The 7,000-nt window shown below is 34.3% G+C and overlaps 1 pseudogene; it reads right to left on the bottom strand.

Annotated features, from left to right (window-relative positions):
* Positions 1–2,002: 2,002 nt before the first annotated feature.
* On the bottom strand, positions 2,003–5,671 carry LOC120178178 (annotated as a pseudogene).
* Between the last annotated feature and the right edge of the window lie 1,329 nt (positions 5,672–7,000).

Here is a 7,000-nt window from a genome sequence, read left to right as displayed (position 1 = left end):
ATGTCTAAATTGGCCAGATTAACTTAATTTTTTTTAATTTAACTTGATTCGATCGATTATTCATCCTACTTTTCACTCCAAAAAATACTTTTGAAACGCAATATTGAACAAGGCAACACACAACAATGCTGGTCCTTCTATCCATAAAAGTAAGGGTGTATATGACAGAGCGTTTGGTAAACTGTTTGTGAATCATTTGTATAACATTTGTTTATGTTCGTTTATTAAGCTAAACAAATAAATATGAACAAATTTTTTATATTAGTTTAATAAATGAATGAACACATAAAGATGTGTTTGGTTCGTTTATATTTACGAACAACCTCGTTTATTGACTTATTCATTCATGTTTACGAACAAGTTTGTTTATCGATTTGTTCTTTTATGTTCATGAATAAACTTATTTAAAAGTTCATTTATCAAGTTTTCCTTTATTCTTTTATTTTTTATATTTTAAACATTGGTGAAATTTAGAGTTTAAAATGTGAATAGTAAGGAGTTTAAGAATTACTGGTGTAGTTTTATCATTTTTCTTTAAATTGCAAATGAAAAGGTAAAAGATTAAAAATTAAACGTATAAACGAATGTTAAATGAACATTAAACAAACATCAATAGAATATATTCGTGAACATTAAACTAATATATTCGTGAATAATAAATAAACGAATAAGTTCATCTTAAAAAATAAATAAATAAACACGAACAAAAATACAATCTTAATCGTTTAAACTCGATTCATTTACAACCACACGTAAAAGAGAGATACAACAACAAAAAAATTGCATAAAAGAATGTCATGACCAATTACCGAAGTTCTCCAAGTCTCCAATAATCAACAAAACTAAAAGGATTGAGACAAATAATAACTAGATGGATTCACAATCTTTGGCCAATATAAAATTTTACAATTAAGTTTTTATTCCACTTTCATAATTCTAGCTGTTCCCTTAATTTTATAAAACTAAGTACATTTCCAGTATTAATATTCAATATAAAATAGAATCAAAGAGGAGATCGGTTGTTTAATACTTAAAAATTCAATATATATATATATATATATATAACCATCAAATTTATCAAATCCTTACAAATTGATCATTGCATGTTATAAAATAACGACAAATTTCAATAAAATTAAAGATATTTTGTAATAATTTGAGAAAATTTAATGATTAGTTTGTAACCATTTGAGAGATTTAATGGTTATTTTATAATTTATGGAGCTTGTGATTAAAAAATCATTTCAGAATAATTTAGTGAGCATTTGTATACTTTATCCAGAAAAAAAGGGCTCAGAAAGATTAAACTAGGAACGTGCGCACCAAAACAACCTACTTTCAGATTATAGCCTCCAAAAATTTCAAAATATCAGTGTCACAAAATTCCATCGGAAAAACAGAAAAATAAATAAATAGATCAAAATTCCCCAAAACCGAAGGCATCCGTTTGCCGATTTCTCCGTTTATTGCTCTTTGAATCCATCGGATAAAGCTCCGATTTGCTGTCCGGTGAATGGAAGCGATCAGAAAACAAGCTACGCGACTCCGAGAGCAGGTCGGCCGCCAGCTACAGGTCCCTCTATCTCTGCATCCTAATTCGAACTCGAACTTCATTTTTCTTCATAGTTGCTTTAGATCCAGGTGAACGCCTATTCCTCAGCTGCCTACATGATCTATCTCTATGTTTTTTTTCTCATGCGCGCGCGCACACATATAGTGCGTTTTGTCGTCGATCAGATTTTCTTTTTAATCTGCATAATTTCGAATCAGTGTTCGAATTTCAAGTAAGTGTCGGATCTATTTCCACGTGTCTAATAGCGCGTTTATGATTTGTGAATCGGATCAAAATAATTCGGAAATAATTGGAGTAGTTGTTGTGCTAGTATTAAACTGAAAATGACGAGTTATTGAATGTTATTTTATTGAAATATTGTGTTTCAATCGAATGATAAAAGTGATTAATGAGATGTTTCCTCTAATAACAGAGCATGGTCCTGCACAAAGGAAAACGAGAAGTTAGTGAAGGGTTATTTTTACAAGCTATATAATAAATAGGGACGGATATAAGAAAAATTAGCTGACTCTATTCCTATATGTAATAGGATGAGGGGAGGTAAGGTAGTAGGTTTTCCCCAACGGATTGAGAGTAGCTTCCGTGGAAGACCTCCGACGGTCAGAATTATGAATTGCTCACTGTAGGATTCGGTCCCACGATCACAAGGTTAAGAGTCTTACGCTTTATCAATTGAACTGGACGGGCAACTCAGGGACGGATATAAGACCTTATGTATAATACAAAATTTCATTATAAAAGTAAGAAAACCTACTAGTTGTTAGGCCAATCGGAACTCCGATTAGCCAAAATAACGGCCAACATAATGAAGAGTATGACAACCTGCATTGGGTTATAATCAGTACATATCCTTGGAAATATAGATAAAAGGATGCCGGAAAACGGTCACGGTAAGCTCATCAGAAGCGCAGTGTGATTGGACTGACTCGGAATAATGTAAGATTTCCTGGTCAAAAATGTCTTTTTAAGTATGAAGATACGAAAATAATAAAAATAAGGTAAATAAATATGAAGCTTTGGTAGACCTGTCATTCAGGACCCCAGAGTGCCTGCAAGTCTTGAGGATTGAATCCAGTCTGGTCAACGTTTATTGTGCATTGGGATCCTTATGGTCAACCTATAATGCAGGATAGGATATGAAAATGATGTCATTATCGTGCTCGGATTTAGTTGGTATATCATTATCTAAATATTAAGAAGAATCGCATACCTTAGCTTTCAACATACAAGAAAAGTCATAAAAAAGCACCGTAGACATCAGCCATCACGTTTGTTCGGTCTATGACTTTCGCGGTGAGACCTGGAAACACAGCCAAGGATAAATTCAAGTAATGTTCGACACAAAATGGCAAATTCGATTTACATACATAAGTTTAAAGAACTTCAAACCCCTTTTAAAGGTTGATGCCTCTTAGCTTTAAACTTCAAAGAAAACCAATCCGAAGACTAATGAACTTACCACGTCTCATTTTCACTACGCCTCTGAAGACTTCAATGTTGTTGTAGCACATGGCTAGTGTTCCAATAGCCATGACCTAGTAATTGAAGGATAATATTTGACAAAGATGGCGTGCAACTCAACCGATATACAAGAGTGAAAAGAAGTAATGAAGTAATGTCTCAAACCTGAGGTATAGCACAAAATCGAAAGATTGAAGGATTACGTAAAGCAGACAAGTACTTCAGGCAATCATCCACATGAATTAGAGCATTAGTAATCATGTCGTTCAAGCACTGCACAGCCTTGACTGAGTTCTCCTTGTATTTCAAGTCCTACGGGTGAAAATATAATATAAGAAACACACGTAAAAGATGTTCCAAAAAAATAGATTCATAAGAATTTAGAAGTTACCCAAACTGGAATGGAATTTGGTTACGACTTTTAAGTGGGAGTCAGGATGGAAGATGTAACACAGGCATACCTCGAGTTTGTTGACATACTTGCTCCAAATCTCACGAGGCCAAAACATGCGCGACTTTGGTATCTCATTAATATCCTCTAGATAATCTCGGATAATATTTGTTTTCTGCCATTTTGTTAGATCCAAAACACAAGGTTAAAGAATCATATCTTTAAACAACTGTCAAAATCCATGCACGAGAAATGTTGCTTCATTCATACCTGAAGAAATAAACCCATTGAGTTGGAGAGAGAATCGGGAGCCAAATCTTCTGACCCGCAGGCATGGAAAAGTTTGGAAAGACCTAATCCCCCAAGCCCGGCTACATAGTGACAATATTCATCATAGTCATCGACTGTTTCTACCTGCAATACAAGATCCTAGGATCATAAATAGGATAATATGAACACATTTAAGAGTTGTATTCATGCATAGATATTACACAAGATCAGGCTAAGCTAGCAAGGTCAAGTTCTTACATATGGTAAGAGACAATCTAGACGAGATCAACCCAAGTTTGATACTTGGTAAACGAAAATTTCATTTACAATAGTCAAATATCTAAAGTGAAAAGCCTCTTTTTCTCATTCATACATCCAGGTATAGGTCAGCACTCAGTAACTCACGAGTCATGACAGATATAACAAATTCATATTAAAATGTCAATAGGTAAACCCATTTGTAAAGTTCATTCCAGTTTTCATATATTTCAGATAAATAATGAGCAGGTGAAAATAAATAATGCATGCATGACAAACCTCCTTGCAAATAAATTTTGCCATCCCCGAACCCATTCTCTTCGCAATCCTCGATTGCCTCCTGATAACTGCAGAATCGGTCGAAAATTGTTGATTTTTCGGGGGGTCAAATTCCAATAAAGTAAACAAATAAATCAGCATTGCATTGAAATCTTCATAAACGAGGAAGATCAAGAAAAAAAAATAACTGACCCTTTTTCAAGTTCCAGAAAAGCAGTAGAAACAAGATGAAACTGGTCCATAAGGATTTTGTAGTTCTTTGTACCACCTGAAGAAAAGAGATAAAGCTATATAAGCAAACGAACCAGGACACTATAACCCAGTGAAGTTTTCAGCAGTAAAATGAGCCCGATTCCAGGGAAGACAAGATAACCCTCCTTTGAAGGAGGAAAAATTTCGAAATGCTCACACGAAAAGTGCCAGTCTCGATTGTGTATATGACGATAAAAGTCTTCAAGGATAGGAACTTTGACATCTGTTGCTACACTGGTGTCATCCTCTGCAAGCAAAAAAACATCAAACAGGTCAACCAACACATGAATTTAATGGTAGTTTCAAACTTGGTTTCTTATCTAGCAACTAGAAATGGAACTGCAAGTTATAGATCATGGTTTAACACCCAACCAACCAGGCAATGAAGCCAAATATGCAGAAATTATTCCTAATAATTTAGAATCAGTGAAAAATTATGTGTTCTGGGAAAATGACAACAAAAAAAAAGAAAATAAAGGGTTAAAAGATTAAAGAACAAACCAACGGTATCAAGGGCCCGAAAAACCAAATAAAATACGCAGACCTGCAAAACCACACAAATGGAACAATTGAGATTAGAAAATCAAAACACTGAAATGTGTGTTTCCAAGCATGGGATCAAGCTGTTGAATAAAGCATCAAATTGAACAATAATTAGTCTTAACATTAAGGATTAACACCCAGAACAAGCATCATCGAAATCCACAAGAAATCTTAAGAAAAATCAGAAGATGCCATATAAATTCAAATGATTAACCAGGGAACCCAGACGCTTATTGCTTACGGCGTTTCGAAGATTGGGATCAAGCTGTTGAATAACGAGGGCGAAACTACGAGACACTTTGTGAAGCATGGTGAAACAGAAAGCCCAGTGAGGCTCCGATGGGATCTGTTTCTCGGCATGCCTGCAAGCTATCTTGAGCTTCAACAAAGGATAAAAATCATCTGGGTGTTTCACAAGTGCTCCCAAACTCCCCATTAAATGAAGATTTATGTTCAAACCAGATCCAAAACAAATCTGTCTATATGGAGAAACAGAGGTGGGCGGATATCTAATGGGGAAATACTAATTGGGTGCTTTTATAGTTTTAACTGAAACGATGCTTGGTATTGGCCTATTTTTCTGGCGACCCTGATTAGCTAAACAGTTTTCAAAGGCAATCTCTTTGAGTCGATCTTTATTCATTTTCAACCTGGCTTTCAAGATTCCATTTGACAAAAAAGTCTGTGGCTCTCAAAGTGTTAAATTTTCGGCTAAAGATGTTTTTTTTTTGAGTTAAACGGTGATACTGTTTTAATATAAAATATGTTATTAGTTTTATTATTATTTTTTAATAAAATTGGTAAAAATATAGGAAACATTTTTATTTATATATAAAACATTAATGTTCTTAATATTTTCGGTAAAATATTTAATAATAACAAAATCGATAGAAAAAATAACAAAATCGGTAGCGCTTTATCAAACCCTGTAAAGTGTCCAATAATAACAAAACCGATAGAAATAATAATGTTTCCGATAATTTTTACTGGTTTTGTTAAGAAAATAATAACAAAATTGATAACACATTTTTTAACTGTATATTAAGATTGCTGCACGTGATCATTTCCCAAGCTTTTGGACTTTTTCAATTTATAAGTTAAATTAAATTTAGGCATAACACTGAAAAATATTACATCTAAATAAGATTTAATGTAAAAAATATTTTACTAAAAATATGTGTCTAAATAAATATATTATTTAAAAAAAATCAATTGTTCCTCGTCCCATTCTTTATTTTTCCTTTCCCCTTTTTCCTTCTATAGTTGTCGTCCACTCCCACTATCACCGCCTGCAAGTAAGCCAGCATAATGCATCATCATGCCAAACAACATGACGGTACCCGATATCACAGAGACGTTGATATTATCACTCAACAATAACTAAGCATCGTGATGTAGCTCAGGGTCACATAGCATCACGAAACTCACACCTCTGTTTGCTTAATAGAGGTACCATGGGTAGACCTGGGTCACACATCATCAGCATTTCCCAATTATCTCAGGTGAGGTCCGGGTCACATAGCATCGGCACCTCCCAATACCTTAGGCTAGGTCTGGGTCACACAGCGTCGACACCTTGTCTGGCTAGTTTAATCCTCTTGAGTACTCGAAACGTGTATGGGTCACATAACATCAGTACCATGTTCAACTAGCGACTAAAATGCATCTTGCACTGACTTGGATATATTTGAATATTCTATACACACAAGACGACCGTCCTACTGCTAAAGTAACTTGGGTGTCCTCACTGTTTCCTGAGCTGCACACAAGGGCATAAGTCTTATGGAATCTTACCTCATAAGACTCTTATTGTTATTACACAATTATTATTATCTCGCTATTATTATAATTCTTTCTCTAAAGCTAACGTCTTAACACATGTTATATCTCTAAGGAAATCAAAGTAGCTTATTCACTCGTTACTGATCTTGCTGAAGTCAGGTAAGGTCATTTCCTCTCACATGGATTATCTC

This window comes from Hibiscus syriacus, unplaced genomic scaffold (assembly GCF_006381635.1).
Source record: "Hibiscus syriacus cultivar Baekdansim isolate YM2019G1 unplaced genomic scaffold, ASM638163v2 tig00112344_pilon, whole genome shotgun sequence".
Taxonomy (NCBI): Eukaryota; Viridiplantae; Streptophyta; class Magnoliopsida; order Malvales; family Malvaceae; genus Hibiscus; species Hibiscus syriacus.
This window is presented reverse-complemented; position numbering and strand designations above follow the sequence as displayed.